The 13,703-nt window shown below is 42.7% G+C and overlaps 1 non-coding gene across 1 annotated transcript; it reads right to left on the reverse strand.

Annotated features, from left to right (window-relative positions):
* Positions 1-12,446: 12,446 nt before the first annotated feature.
* Positions 12,447-12,518, reverse strand: Trnai-aau (transfer RNA isoleucine (anticodon AAU)). The gene has a single exon. It is a non-coding gene; the product is annotated as a tRNA-Ile (tRNA).
* Positions 12,519-13,703: the final 1,185 nt, after the last annotated feature.

Raw genomic sequence — 13,703 nt, forward strand, 5'->3', positions numbered from 1 at the left:
CGAGCGTATGCCAACCGACTAGCCCGACCCTTCAGACGACATTTTCGGGCTGGGGTCTTGTTATTTCCAGTTAACGCAGCACGTCTCCTTTAATTATGCCTCAAGTTGACAGAAGACAAAAAAAAAAAAAAAAAAAAAAAAAAAAAAATCAGTCAGCGCCTATAAACACAAAGCAGGTATTACTCAAATCAAACGAAACTGTATGTTTCCAGAGACCCTTCCAAGTCTCAAACACCTGTCATGTACACTCAAGTTCAGGAAAAAAGAACACCTTTAACTACTACAGACAGGAAGTTCATTTTCACAGGGCATATACGTAAGTCGGTTCTGAAGAAATGATAAGCTTCTCAGTCACCTCGGTTCAGCATGTGTCCTGTTGTCTAGTAGGCACAGGGTACACCATGGGCCATGACAACTTGTTCCAAGCGCGATGCCATCGACGTGTATAAAGTGCGAATGGCGTCGCGTAGTACAGTCATCCATGCTGCATTCACCTGGTTCCAAAGTTCATCTGTGGCGGTTGGCATTGAGTCACAGAGCTGCACCTGTCGTTTCACCACATCCCACACATTTTCTATTGGCGGTACGTTTGGCGATCTGATGGGCCAGGGCTAAAGGCTGACATCTTGTGACATCATGCATCACCATGTGGTCCTGACTTGTCTTGCTGAAAAATGGCATCTGTGGTGTTGTGCAGAAAGGATATAGCTAAAGGTCGCAGGATGTCATTCATGTAGGTGACAGTGTTCTGGATTTGCACCAGCTGCAGTTTGTGGCTATCCCCATTAGCACCCTATACCAAAAAGCATTCAACTGAACGCCTGTGATGCCGCTACCCCTATCTGTGGCGAAGCAAAATGCTGCCATCACTTTCAAACAAACAGAAACTGGATTCGTCCGGAAACACTATCTGACGCCATTCCTGTCCTCCTCACTGACATCGTTCCATACACCATTGCCGTCTAGCATGTTTCTGCACATTTGTCAAAGGTAGGAGAAGAAGTGGACGACGTACACATAACCCATGCCGTTACAAACAACGACGGACTGTCACCCCTGATAGTGTGTTGCGCCAGAGCCGAGGAGGACACAGGTCTGTCCTGCAATGCCATTCGGATGAGGTGTCGATCTTCTCGGGTGGCGCGACCTGATCCGCATCGTCGTGTTTTATGGCCTTCCGTGAGCCTTCTGCACACATCGGATGAACTGCTGAAACACTTCGCCGCACAAGATCAGCAATTTCCCGGATGAATGCATCACATTCTCTCATACCGATAATGAGCCCTCTTTCAATTTTACTGATTTGACTGTACAGTTCACGCATACGTCTGCGAGGCGTCCTGCACGACTGCTCAAGTCACACTGATCCATTACTTTCGGTTTACAGCGACAACGAGAGCCACAGCCGCATTTTACCGCTAGGTGGTGTTGCGCCGCGATGTCGATGTTGACCTTGACATGGATCAAATGCTGATCATTTCATACTAATGTACATGTTCCCTGAATATCAATATACTATCTCTAGTCGTTCAATATGTTCTGTTTTTTTTCTGAACATGAGTGTGAATATGCAGACTGAAGCGATGAAGGAAAATTTGTAACAAGGCTGGGATTTCAAACCTGTGTTTCCTGCTCGCTAGGCAGATGCACTAAACACTGTAGTGTCCTGGCTCAGTGGCTTTGCACAACTGCAGAACTGCCCAGCTTCGAATTACTGCCTTGGTACCAATTTTCTTTCATCACTTCAGTCCTCATATCTACATCAAATATTGTTCTGTCCAAATGCTGTCTGCTGAATCACGGCAGCTAGTCAGAGTCCAAGTTGCTCCGAGAAACACACGCTGAGGGAGAGCAAGGCATGGGTCGCAGCGCCCTTAACTCTGGCCAGGTAATGCCCGCTGCACCCTCTATTGGGACTCTTTAGCACTTGTTGCTTGGTAACGAGACTGAACGTGACCGTACAGGGAAGGCCACTATCGATAATCGTTCTATAAGCCGGTAAACGGTTTAGTGTCCTCCCCCTCCCCCTTTCCCCCGCCTTAAACCACACGTTGGGAGGCGGAAAGCTTGGTAAAGAGCTCTCACTGCCTTACAGCGTTTCCTTAAATAATCAGCTTTAACCTGACTCATATGAACACTTCAAATTTTATTGGTACCCAAATTTTTAACGCAGATACTACTTATGGTAAAAATCGTAAAATCCTTACAAGTTCCATCAAAGCGTGGCAACATTTTATGGAAATTTTCTTATCCCCGTTGCTTTTGGCGCTAAAACTTATTAGACGACGTCTTCATAGCGAAATTTAGCAGGATACCTATCTTAGTTGTATTTGCCAGCCCCTCTCCGGTGTACAGAATGAATATTATTTTGAGCACACCTTCAGATTCGTTGAACGGTTTCGGGACTTATCTGTTCTGGAAGGAGATCTTTAATAGACCGCAGGATTGACGTTGATGAATTAAAGAGCTAAGTAAATATCAGGCTAGCCGGGTTTGGTCTGTGGATCTCATGAACCGCAAAATGAAAGGTCAAGTTCAATCAAGGTTTGGGATTATCCCACTTAGTCTGAGAGTGGGCAAGGGGTTTAAGATTACGTTTAAAGGATTCTGCAAACGAACGTTGCAGATAATAAGGAATGTTAGTAATGTGAGAAATTACATTGCCAAAGCAGAACTTTCTGAACTCTCCAGAGAAAATGGTGGAGGTAGTATTATTATCTAAGACCCTCGGGGGCTCAAGAATGTAAAAGAAACCATACCTAAATGTTGAACAATTATTCCGACGGTCATACTTAGTAAAGGTAGAATCCCAACATCAACAACTACAAGCATGTATTTGTCACCGTCATTTATACGAGGGAGGAACCTCAAACAATCCACAAAAACCTTTCCCATGGACTTATATTCGTGGGTGGAGTGGAGAAGACCACCATGAGCATTCGAATTAGGCTTGCCAACCTTACAAGTATCACAATCATTGATCAGACTACTTACATTTTTGAAGAGACAACCGATGTTCAACAGCGAAAGAGTGTCCTATAACGTGAGACTTGTTACAAAGCTGACTATTACTGCAGGCAGTTAAGTTTTCCGATTTTAGTTCTGATGTATTCGTGTTATATGTTTGTATTCCGACCGGCAATATCGCCGTTAAGTAACAGGGTAATTTTATACCGCATCGACCCCTGTAAGTATATTTTAGGTTGCCCATTGTAAAACATTCTTCTTGTATGTCTCTGGGGCAAACACGTATTTGTGGTATACTTGATTTGTTTCTTAGAGGACTGCGCTTGAAAATGGCCTGTAATGCCGAAATAGGCCAGTCGTGCCAGGTATAATAAACCAGGTACATGTGAAAACCAGTCGTGGTGGAAAAACTCAAAATGTTCTTACATTTTTATTTAATATAGGCCAGATAAAGTGTTCCATAATTTTCGCTATAGTTTTGTAGAATCCCGAATTTTCTCCAAGCAAGGATTCAAGAAAGTATAGAAAAATGGCGGAGACAAATTCCTTGCGGAGAAAATTTTTTAATTTTTTTTATAGTGCAGGTGCGTAAACAAAACAGTTTATTAAGCTGGTAATCATGAACTAGTTCACCAGTGAGAAGCCTGTGTTTAACACCGTCTGTATCAGGATCCTGATCTTGTTTTTCTTTAAAATACCTTGTAAAAAGGCTGTTTCTGTAAATATCGACAGGAACTGGACCTCACATTCAGTATCGTGAGATTCCTTCGTATCAGGATGATCGACATCGAAACAGTCCGCTGAAGACGTCCGCAGTCTGATTTTCCGATCCCCTTAGATGCTTTGCTGAAAAGCCGAAGGCAGAAATGCGGAAATCCTACCAGAATTATGGGGTCTCCCAGACACCCAGCTTAAAGTCTGGGTATCAGTTTCTAACATTATAAACACCAAATAGTGTACAAACCAGTGGCGCTGCATTATATCCACGGAAGGATTTTTTTACGTTTATAATTACGTACACAATACTCCAGAAAAAGCTCGTCAGAAAAGAATTCTTAATGCTTAAATCTATATTAGATGTTAACCAATTTTTCTTCTTCAGAAATGCGTTCATTTCCATTGCCAGTCTGCATTTTATATTCTCTCTACTTCAGCCATCATGAGTTAGTTTGCTGCCCAAATATCTAAACTCATCTACTAGTTTAAGTATCTCGTTTCCCAATCTAATTCCCTTAGCATCACCTGATTTAATTCGGTTACATTCCATTACGTTTGTTTTGCATTTGCTGATGTTCTTCTCATATCCTCTTTTGAAGACACTGTCCATTCCATTCAACTGCTCTTCCAAGTTCTTTGCTGTCTCTGACGGAATTACAATGTCATCGGAAAACCTCAAAGATTTTATTTCTTCTCCTTGAACTTTAATTCCTACTCAGATTTTTCTTCATTTTCCTTTACTGCTTGTTCAGTGTACAGGTTGAATAACATCAGGGATAGACAACAACCCTGTTTCACTTCATTCTCAACGACTGCTTCCGCTTTATGCCCCTCGAGTCTTGTAATTGGCCTCTGGTTTCTGTAAAATTTGTAAACAGCCTTTCGCTCGCTGTATGTTACCCCAGCTACCTTCAGAATTTCAAAGAGGGTATTACAGTCAACATAACGTAAGGCTATCTGTAAGTCTAGAGACGCTATAAACGTAGGTTTTTCTTTCCTTAATCTATCTTCTGAGATAATTTGTAGGGTCAATATCACCTCGAATGTTCCTAAATTTCTCTAGAATCCAAACTGATTTCCCCGAAATCGGCTTCTAACAGTTTTTCCTTTCTGAAGAACGGAAAATGTGGCATACCTATTACGAAAAAAGAACCAAGGATACTTAAATACGAGGGGTCAGTAGTATAAAGTTTGTTTTATACTACTGACGCTTCCTTTGTAAGTTTCCTTGTTTTCTTTCGTAGTAGTTAGGGTACATTTGTAATAAGAAAATTAAAAAAAATCAATTCTTTCATGGTCATAATGCAATGCCACTGGTTTGTTCGTCATCTAGTGTCTAATAATGCTAATCTTAATTTTGGATGCGTCACTACCTTCACTTTTGTACTGATGTTCATGTTGATCAATTGGCACTACTATCTTACCATTGTGGATTTTTAAGTGTGACATTGTTTGCGTCTAAGATTTTTTCATCAACTTTGTATTTTGGTATGTATCATTTTTACATCGTATACTGCCAAGTGTTACATCTGTTTGTATTACTTCTTGGTGTGGATTACATTTCTGTTCATGATTGTATAGTAATTGTTTGACAGATCATCTGATGATGGGCTAACCTGAAATGCGTAGTGCATAGAGAAGATCTTATGACTGTTTTAGCGACCTATCATAATTGGTTGTTATTTTTATAAGGATCAGTATAGTCGCAGGTCTCACACACGAATTTTTGTCGTATTTAAAATGTGGTGAAGAGCAGATGGCGACCCGCCATATTTGATTTCATAATTCCTAAGGTCAAAAGACATATTCGGTGGTTTTGTATTAACGCTTGCATTAAAAAATAATAAAAAGAAGCACCTATTTGTAGGTAGCGGCGCACTGAAGATCTTTCAAAAACGATTTGGTTCTCATATGAGTTCTTAAAATAAAGTGACAGTATAAAAGATGTTCCATTGGTGTAGCTTGCTGATTGCGCCATGAGTAGAGCTGAAGTGCAGGGTGCAGTAGATGTGATGTTGTGGTGCATAGTGGGTCAGTGATTAAGTGTTAAACAAAGTACTGGGGTTTGGTCGCTAGCAGATTCTTACATTTATTTCTGTGAGTTATTGCCTCTTTCGTCTCTTCCAATCTTTAGACGGCAGCTTTACCCCTTCCATGAAGGAACCTTCGGAATATAGTACAATATAATACAAATTAATGATTATTAGAGTAGTTGTTGATAAATGGCAGTGATATGTGCTGAACGTGTCCATGAATCCTGCTGACTTAAGTAGTGGGCAGAGTTCTCCTGGGACTTTTTTATATGAAATTGATATGCAAATTAATGAAATTGTGACAGTTCATTGATTTATGACAAAATAATTGTGGTTCAGCCAAGTGGTTTCTCATGTAGCTCCCACTGCTCCTCACCCCAGGGGTCCCTTAACCTGTAATTATGCCAACTTATTTATGACCCACAGCGGATAATCAATCTTTTTGAGAAACACACCAAATCCCTTCCCCTCTTCCTCCTCCCTCCCACCCTTGTTCGTAAAGGGGCACATTCTTGTGACCCCCTTCCCATTTCAGTTCTGAGCCTCATTTCATCCTGCTGTGAATTCTCTCAGCCATCCTCTCCCCTTCCCCACTTTCCCCCTGGTGGGAAAAAGATTCAGTTAGTGCTGGAGAGGAAGAATCTCAAGACACGAAATTCAAATCAATATCAGTAATATACTATTCAGTTCAGTTTGCATATTCTACATTTAATCACTTAACGAGAGAGAGAGAGCTCCTCCACCCTTCCCCCATTTTCTATGACGTAATAGCTATTAAATACCTCTGACTGTGGACCAGAAGTCGGCATCCTTTGTTATTTGATAACTGGGTAACCACCTCCACTTTTTCTCAAGTGGCTACTTCCTGTTATAATGCCTGTGCCTCAAATCCATAGACGAAGGTGATGTGCCTATCCACCTGAGGGACGTCCATTTGTTCTCACGATCCCTGAACAAAGCATCAGGTGGTTGTATTCCTTTGATCACAGAATTCCAGACTCGCATCCTGTCTCTGTATCTCTCGAGTGGTTACTTCGTGTCTATGTGAATATATGCATGAACCAAAATGTAGAAACATTCAGATAGAGGTTTTGCACCATCCTATCAAATTAACTGTTTAACAATTTACAGGTGTCAAAAAAATCGCTAGAACACTCACGACTACCTTATGACGATTATTCTTCATGATAAAACATATTTTCAGTGTTTGAGAATCAGGTGAAATCATTTGGCAAATCAAATAATTACATTTAAGCCACAAATAGATTGTAGCACTAAATGTAAGAGGGGTCTTGTATGCACCGACATGCGAGAACATAATCACTCTTGTCCACCCCAACGTTTTCACCCAACACTAAACATACCTGGTGAGAATAACTTCCGATAACACATACTCACGATCGCGAATTGCACACCGTCTGCCAACTGCTGGAAAGCTGCAGCTGCGCTGACCGAGAGAGGGCTGGAGACACCCTCCTGCGCTGGTTACTCTGTCAGTTGCGCAACGTCTCCGGCTGTACCAGACGCTCAGAGGCTGGATAGACAGTCACTGTGACCACCAAGTAGTCAACCGATTAATTTATATTGGGGAATAATCATCCAGCACAAATACTCACCATATCGCGTCTTCTCACGCAACACCCAATTCCGCTTCTGTCGTTGCTCAACCAGTGTAATGGTTACTTCGCTATTCAGCCACATAGAAGGCAACATCGCTGGGACCTGTCCCCGCGGTTGTGGACAAGATCCTACAGGTCAAAGCATTCTTTGTATCTGCCAGTCGCCTGAGGCTAAGCCGCGGCTTCTGGTCATTGAGCCCTCGTGACCGTCCCTACCACTGTAAGTGGCTCACTGTGAGACAAGCAGGCGTGGCTTGGACATATAGTTCTAACCGTCCCTGACATAGCCTCTCCTCAGTTTAAAATTCCGCTTTACCCAATCTGAAACAGGGATGATTTTTGTCCACACACCTCTAATTTCTCATGTGAAATGTAGATTTCTCCCTTTTGTATAAGTTATTTTCAAAGACAGAAGAAGAAATTGGAGCATATACACGTTTTCAAATTGCTGAAGTATCGTTACTTGTTGAGAAAATCCTGGATAACACTATGGCACCGGCCGTTGTGGCCGAGTAGTTCTAGGCGTTTGTCTGGAATCGCCCGACAGCTAAGGTCGCTGGTTCGAATCCTGCCTCGGGGATAGATGTGTGTGATGTCCATAGGTTACTTAGGTTTAAGTAGTTTGAGTTCTAGGGGACTGATGACCTCTGATGTTAAGTCCCATAGTGTTCAGAGCCATTTGAACCATAACACTATGGAATAGGCTATATTTTTTCCAAGTATTGTCTTGTTAGGTAAAAAAATCTGTTCTTATCAGTATGACATGTGTTACGTTGTGCACCGCAGGACTAGAATATTAAACTCACTTTTTTTCTCATGACGAAGTGCAGAGAGAGTGTTCTACCCCTGTCACAGGATGCCTCCTCACTTTCGAACTTTCTTTAAGGAGCCAAATGCCTCGTCAGCTACGAACTTTCTTAAGATAACCGGTTAATACTATGTATCACTTTATAAATTTGGTAGTATTTGATTTTATTATGGTAGTCGTGTTGAAATGTCCCCTTAGAAAAATTATACATGCCTGTGCTTCAACTGACAAACAATATTTTTAGCGCAACGCAATCTGACTTTCAAAAATCCCTACAAAAAAATGGCCCTGACTAACATTAACCGATACGTTTCACAAATCACTTACCTCACAAAAATCTTGGTTACTCGAACTACTGCAATACAGCGAGCACTACTACTGGGAGCTAAATAAAAGATTCAAACTACGGAAGGTACTAACTACTGATAGGTATAGTTAGCAAATGAAAGATTTTAATAGAGAACAAACAATGTATTTACCTTAATAGTGTTCAAAAGTCATTATATATATAGCAGTTCATGACATCCAGTCTTACAAATGTCAAAACTCCGCCATCTCTCTCCTCAAATCCACCACTGCTGGCGGCTCACCTCCAACTGCGCAACGCTACGCGCTGTTAACATCCAGCTGCCCAACACTACGATGGCAGACAACAATGCAAACTAGCCACAGACTGCACACAGAACAGCCAGTGATTTTCATACAGAGCGCTACGTGGCGTTACCAATAAGAAAACCTAAACAGCGTAGTTACAGTGTCTCCCTGTGTAGATGCGAGATTGAAATTTCGTTAAAAGATTTCGACGCAAGAAAGAAATGCCTAATTGCTGCTCCAACACTCGAATGTTATCTATGGTACTCTCGTTTCCACCCACCCTGTGGCATGTCACTGAAATCAAATTGATTGACTAATTAATTAAATTTATCGTGTCCCAAGCATGCTGATTAATTCTTTCCTGCAGTCGAATTAGACGCACACAGGTGACACAGGCAACCGTCTTCTGTGATGTCTCTAAGGGCTTCCCAGAGGCGAGGGAATCAATTCATCCAGTACCAAAATGGGTGGAGACCATCGTCCAATAGCTGAAGATACCCAACGCTAATTACATTCTGTCTGTTGGTTGCCTTGTCATTCTGGTGGAAGTAAGTGACTTAGAATTCAGGTATACTGCCTCTGAACTAATGCTGTTGAGACCTGACGGATTATGGGGACAATAGGATGGTTCACTCCCTTCTCCACCTTTGCGACGACTCCACCTCCACCCCCATCCCTGTCGCCACCATTGCCTTACATGTGAACAGCAGTAACCGCTGTCACCGCCAGATGAATATGAGCCTGTAGATATGTATATCCCCCAGAATATAGCCACTCCTATGGCTCTCGGCATATTACTGGGCGAATGCTTTGACAACTCACATGGGAATCCCAGGAGGAAACGCGATTTTAAGGAACACTATTGAGAACTGACGTTTGAAGCTGACTGGAGAAGGATTTCACTGTTGCCAACATATATTTCGCATAAGGACCTTGAAGATAAGACACGAGAAATAAGCACTCATATGGAGGCATGAAATCAGTCCTTTCGATCTATTTGCGACTGGAATAGGAAAGGAAATGACTAGTGACGGTGCAGGCTACCATTCGCCATGCACTGTACAATGCCATGAAAAGTATTTATATACGCTGGTGCTCAAAATTAAAGTAACAAACCGCTATTTTCCAGCCCCTTGTCTAATTCCCGATATAATAATGCAGACCATCAAAAGATGTCCAACCCGCCAGGGTATCAGAAAGCACTAATGCGCTTCTTACTGGACTTGGGTAGGCACGATGGGCCTGGATGGAATCTGCACGGCAGATTAATGACGAAGGCCGGTATGCCGGCCAGCCTGGAGGTGGTTTCTAGGCGGTTTTCCACATCTGCTAGGTGAATACCAGGCTGGCCTCAATATTCCGCCTCAGTTACATAACTCGTAGACATCATGCTAATTATGTCCCAAGGGGTTTGGGGTAGTGGCAGGAAGGGCATCCGGCCAACTTTTGGAACTAACACTGCCAAATCAATTGTAACACGGATGACCCTGCGTTGAAGTGGGACAAAGGCCCCAAGAAAGAAAGAAGAGACCCACATCAATTATCGCGGTGTACACAGTCATAGAAGGTGCAGTATGGCACAGAGAAGACGCCTACCAGACTCTCTGCGGTGGAGGGCCGTAGGACAGTCGCAAAGTGATGTGGCCAGATGACTTAATGTGGATAGTTTTGTTGTTACTCGAATGTGGCGACAGTTTGCAGAGGCCAGGACAGGGCCGGCCAACTGTAACATGAAAAACAAAGGAGCGTTACTTTACTGTAATGGCATGATGGTACTGCCTTAGCATTGGATGGCAACAAGCATATGACCTCACAGTATCCACCAGACGTGTTGCATCGAAGCGAACAGTGTACAGAAGGCTTTGGCAGAGTAACCTTTATTTTCGGAAACATGCTGTATCTTCACAGGAGGGAACATCTGGAGTGGAGTCATCAACATGCCAGCTGGATGGTAGAACAGTGGGCTAATGTTCTTCTCATAGATGAGTCCTGATTTTGTCTGGAGAGTGATTCGTGGTGGATTCGCATCTGGAGGCAACGTGGAACACAACTTAGTTAGTCAAACACTTGGAAAAGATACCGATATCGAGGAGGATCCCTACTGGCGTGGGCAGGGATTATGTTGAGGACTCGAACAACTTTTCTTGAAATTATATGGGTGGATTGGCAATGTTTAAATGCTGTCAGGTATCGTGATGAGATCTTGGGACCTCAAACGTGGTTGTTGCAGGATGCCGTGGGCCCAGGCTTCGTACTGATGGACGATAACGCTCGAATTCATAGAGCAAGGGCGATTGATGTTTTGTGGGAAATGGAAGATATTGCATGCATGGCGTGGCCAGCTCATTCTCCTGATTTGAATCCAATAGAGCACATCTGGGATGCCCTAGGGAGACGGTTGCATCACTCAACATTCACCAGCCACACTCCTAGACTTGCTACAGCTGTGCAGGAATAATGGGCATTATTACCTCAAAACGAGATGGATGAAATTATTCACACCAAGTCCCATCGTTGTCAGACCTTTATGCTGCCAAATGTGGTTACGTCCCATACTGAGTACATTAACCAGTTTTAGGACTGTGTGCGCATATCCGTTAATTTGGAAGAAATGGAAAACTTTTTTGTCTACCATCATGCATATTGCAGCTGTTTACGGTCTGTATTCTTTACATTGTTTCTACTTCACTATCATCTGCTTATACTGTTTTGAGGCAAAATTGCGAAAGCTACTTTGAGGCAACTTTGCAAAATTTCCGTTTCTTGCTCTAACATCAATGCTAACTTCTCACATCTAACATCCATCACTGCTGGCTGTTCATCTCCAACTGCCCAACAGTACTTCCATCCCTGCTGGCGACTAACTTCCAACTGCCCAACGCTACTGACGATTAGCTTCCAACAAAGAGTCCAACCAGCCACAGAGTCTCTTACAAAGAAAGCGCAGTCAGAGATCCAATGCAAAGCGCTACAAAGCACTGCCAACACAGAAGCAGCCGACATACATTATCATATATCGATTCCACCCCAGGGGCTTCTTTAAGTTGGTAGGAGAATTGCAAGTTTCCGTCTGACGCCAATAGTGGTCGTGCGGGATCTGGAGTGGTACGTACCCGTCAAGGTTCACGGCTCTGGCGGCTCTGGACTACGAGCGCCCTCTGCACCGCAATACAGGGTGGCTGGCGGCTCCCACTCGCTGCACTTGCACCTGGAGCCTCATGGCTACGACACCAACGTTCGTGCTTGGTACAACGGGTCTCATCCTAATTTCTGTTGTATGAGCTGGACTCCATCTCTTACTGCATTACTTGTAATGAGATTTCGTACACTTGGAGAGATACAAGTTAAGTAAATGTTTCGTTTGTCGTGTCAACTTTTTCACTAATCGTTTTTGCTCCTGTCTAGCTTTCCTATGACGACAGTTGACGCACCGATATGTAGCCCACCTGTCCTTGCTGCAGTGTATGAATTTGTACACGATATCAGGATTTGCTAACAAGCAAAAGCCTAGATACTGGTCTTGTGAAAATTCTGAAATGTTTCATGAAACGACCCTTCACAATCAGAAAGTGGTAGTGTTGTACAGCATACCGTCGTTTGGAATCATAGGGCCTTATTTTTCTGAAGACAATCGTTTCAATGCTGATACTGTGGATATATAACGTCATCTTCGATAATGATTGAAGCTGAAGTAATGAGTGAAACGTTTGCTACAGACGGGACTTGATCCCACGTCTCCTGCTTATTAGGCAGATATACTAACCACTACACCACCGTAGCATTGTGACTACCAGAGCCGCACGGCCTACCCTGTTCAATACCTTCCCTGACACAAACTTCAGTTCATGCCTTTAGTCCATTTTCCCCATCTTCAATTGTCAATACTGCTGAGGCTCTCCAGTACTGGAATAGCACCCCAGCTTTGTATGTAATGGGGAAATCCTGCCTGTACCTCAGGCGTAGGTGATCTGTTGATATGATGGAATTGCATTTTCCTGGAGAACTATGAATTTCAGCTTTATCTTCGATAAGGATAGAAACTGCAATTCTTTTTAATTCATTTTAATTCATTACTTCAGCCTGTGTCTTTATCAAAGATAAAGTTAAGACTCATGTGTCTCCAGGAAAATGTAATTCCATTAGATCAATAGATCACACACACCTAACATAAAGGAAGGAGTTCCCCTCACATGCAAAGATTGTGTGCTATTCCAGTATCGGAGAGCCTCCGAAGTACTAATGATTTAAGAAGGGGAAAATGGATTGAAGGTGTGAAGTTTTTGTTAGGGAGGGCGTGGCAACTGCGATTCTGTGCTGGTGTATAGGTTAGTACTTTTGCGTAGCAAGTAGGAGACCGATGTTGAAGTCCCAACTGTGGCACAAATTTTAATTCATTGCTTAAGCTGCTGTCGTCATCGAAAATAAGGTTGACACTCATATGTCTCCATGAAAATGTAATTTCTTCATATCAACGTATTCGTTTATGTTCACACGTTCAACCAATTCCTAGCACGACTGCTTGCGGCTTCATGTATTTGAAGACATAGCAAGATGGGAACACATGTAATACATTGCGGCATTCCATTAACGCACTACAGAACGTCTCCTCTAGTCATCTCATTTCCAAGAACAGGGACATTTTGGACATTTTCCGTCCTCTAAGAACGTATGACCTTTCAGCGTGTGATTTGTTCGATTCAGGTCATTTAAATTCTAAGATCGCCGGTTGTGACGTACCACACACATTCCAAGAAATGGAAGATCGAATTTGGGAAGAAGTTAAGCGAATATCAATGCCAGTTAAGCAAGGTGTGATGTCTAACTTCCGTAAAGGACTTAAAATATGTGTGAAGGAAAATGTCAGCCGCCTAGGTGATGTCATTTTCGAGTGGTCGACGTTTTAAATTGGAACCATTCTAAATTCATGTTACATTCTTTTAAGTCGCTGTGAATAGATTCGTATTT

Source organism: Schistocerca gregaria, chromosome 3 (genome assembly GCF_023897955.1).
Source record: "Schistocerca gregaria isolate iqSchGreg1 chromosome 3, iqSchGreg1.2, whole genome shotgun sequence".
Taxonomy (NCBI): domain Eukaryota; kingdom Metazoa; phylum Arthropoda; class Insecta; order Orthoptera; family Acrididae; genus Schistocerca; species Schistocerca gregaria.